The sequence below is a fragment of the Halichondria panicea genome, chromosome 15, assembly GCF_963675165.1.
Source record: "Halichondria panicea chromosome 15, odHalPani1.1, whole genome shotgun sequence".
Taxonomy (NCBI): domain Eukaryota; kingdom Metazoa; phylum Porifera; class Demospongiae; order Suberitida; family Halichondriidae; genus Halichondria; species Halichondria panicea.
In genome coordinates this window covers 3,336,646-3,339,373 of record NC_087391.1, presented here as the reverse complement: position 1 = coordinate 3,339,373, position 2,728 = coordinate 3,336,646, and the positions used below count along the sequence as shown (strand labels likewise).

At 36.5% G+C, this 2,728-nt stretch overlaps 1 long non-coding RNA gene across 1 annotated transcript in view; it reads right to left on the bottom strand.

Moving 5' to 3' along the window:
• Window positions 1-1,108: 1,108 nt before the first annotated feature.
• The window catches only part of LOC135349372 (uncharacterized), a 3,619-nt gene continuing 1,999 nt past the window's right edge, over window positions 1,109-2,728 (bottom strand). Inside the window, exon 2 of the long non-coding RNA XR_010398902.1 lies at window positions 1,109-2,728. This exon is cut by the window's right edge and continues 161 nt beyond it. This is a non-coding gene — a long non-coding RNA (uncharacterized LOC135349372).

The following is a 2,728-nucleotide window of genomic DNA, read 5'->3' as shown; positions in this document are numbered from 1 at the left end:
GAGTAGATCCACTCTTGCTAGTGTACAGTGTCATAATTATAGCTGTTTACCTATACGCTCCATTACCAATTCTACAGGTATAGTTTTTGTTTTTTGTGTATAATGCTATACTATACAAACATCCTTCATATCTTTTTTCTTATTTTTTCTTATATACACACACTAAGGGCCATCTTTGACTTGTAGTCCCAAGAAAATTGATGAACACTGGCTAATGTAACGACTTCAATTTATTGATGGCTGTCTCGACATACTACAACTGTACATTGTACGCAAGAATTATAACTATGATGAAATGGCTCTGCGACACTCAAAAATTGAAGAAAATTAATGAACGAACTATACTTGAACGAACTATACTTGAACGAACTATACTTGCATAGAGACCTCAATCTAATGGCTGTCTTCGACGCACAGTTTGTGGCAGATAACAAACATACAGCATACGCAAGAAAATCGATAAACTATGAACTATGATTATGCAAAAATAGATGTCGCTATCCTGTTTCTACCTTCTTCGAGCAATGCTCCCTACTTGAATTTGGCACTTTAAATTTTGACAGCCTTCCAAAAGCCACATGGTCAGTCACTTTCGGCCTGAAGCCATGTTATACGTGCAGTCAATTTCGCTTTTATTTAATTATTATTACAACTATTTTCAGAATTTATTTATTTATACGTCCTCTTTTTTACACTTACTTTTGTTTATACTATTTCTCTTATTTATTAAACTACATCATAATCGTTATTTTTACACTTACTTTTGTAATACCATTCTTAATAATTATTATTTTTGTTATCCATTTTTTAAACTACCATTACATCATCATTTTTTACACTTACTTTTGTTCTACTATTTCTCGTCAAAGGAGGTCGACATCTGCGTGTCATCCGTGTGTTAAACGCACATTCCTGAACTTTGACCTAAGGAATGTGTGTCTACTTTGACACGCGAATGTCCGTACCTCCTCTGATTTCTCGTTATCCACTTCTAAACTACCATTACTACATCATCATAATTATTCAGTCACTGATCCCTTATTATAACACACCATCTAAACTACCATTACATCATTGTTCATCATGTACATCCAGTCATCCCACATGATTCGTCGTAATAAATAAATAATTATTATTCACTATGATAATGCAATTGTTCGCCGAGGGTTAGTGCTCTAATTACTATAGTACATGTGCTAAGTATTTTGTGCCAAAGGTTGACAGGTTGACAGGTTTTGATAAAACAGAACGTCACCGACGAAGGAAGCACTCCTTGTAGAATAATATCTGTCTCCGAAGATTTGTTCCAGTTCTCTTTAGGATACTTTAGGAATCTGTCTTGAGCAGGCATAACAAAATTTATTTCGAACGTCAATGAAAAGTAACTTGCCAGTCTCTGCCGATAATGATGGCAACCCCTGATTTAGCAGAATGTTTATGGGACGACTTTTCTACATTCTCTTCTCGCCCAGCTTCAAGCATGGTTTCTCTCAACTGCTGTTTCCATACTTCTCCAATAGCTCGCTCATGGTCTTTGACATGACTGGAACTCCTACCACACTCATGGTCTCTTGTAGTTTACTATGGCCACCACCTGTACCCCACACAGCTGCACTCCCACCTACTCTGGGCAGTTAAGGCCTGGGTCAGGCACTGATTAGATTAATTTTATTCATGGCCATGTAGATGATGTAGATCGTGTAGTGTTAATGAGATTCATAATGTTTATTAATGTTATTCATTGCACATGACGTCATAAGGTCAATGTATTTGCTTAGCTAGCTGCTAGAACTGTTATAGATTATCTTTGGCAACAAATACGGCGGACTTAAACAGTAGCTGTTTAGGCCCTCAAAAGATAGATTATGTTGTTATGATTATGTTTCCTTGATGGGAAGTAAACCTTGATGGGAAGTAAAAATGTCCAAAACTTTCTTAGCTATGCTAGCTTCTTTAGCTCTGACAGCAGGTAGGCTATTTTGTGTATCTTAAAAATACAATAACTCCTACTCTTCCCATCAAGGATACTAGTACCTAGCTATGAGATGTTCATCTAGCCTTGTTTTTGCCTTGTTTTTGAAGCTTGATCTTAGCATCTTCAACGCCGTATTTGCATTTCTCTTTCTGAAAGTGGCATGACGTCATCACCATTTATGGGACTAATTAGCATAATTGAATTAAGCTAATTAGTTTTTTGGAAAAAGAAAACATTGAGCTTCATTTTGGATCATTTTGATGCAGCATACACTGTATATTGCAAATAATACAGCAGTATGAACATAGTGTAAATTTTGATGTTGAAATCTGGACCCGGGCCTTAAGTGCGCAGAGTATTGAAAAAACACAATTTTTTTAGATGACACACTGTAAACTACTTTTACCTGTGATAACCTTTTGGACCTTTTACTTTATTACTTTATTGGATGTCTCTATTCAGATTGTGTGTTTACAGATGGAACACTGAGCTAAACCATATCGAAACTCGCCATTTAATACAACACTTCCAGAGCAGTGCATTGAATGCCTGGATAGCTCATCAGAATATTTTTTCTGCTCCCTTGGATGTTTGCTTCGCTCCTGTTGAAGTTGATGCGTCAGTGTCCGAAGTATCTGGAGTTACTGTAGTTGTAATATTTGTTTCTGCTCCTGTTGAAGTTGATGCGCCGAAGTATCTGGAGTTACTGTAGTTGTAATATTTGTTTCTGCTCCTGGACTATCTGTGTCCGTT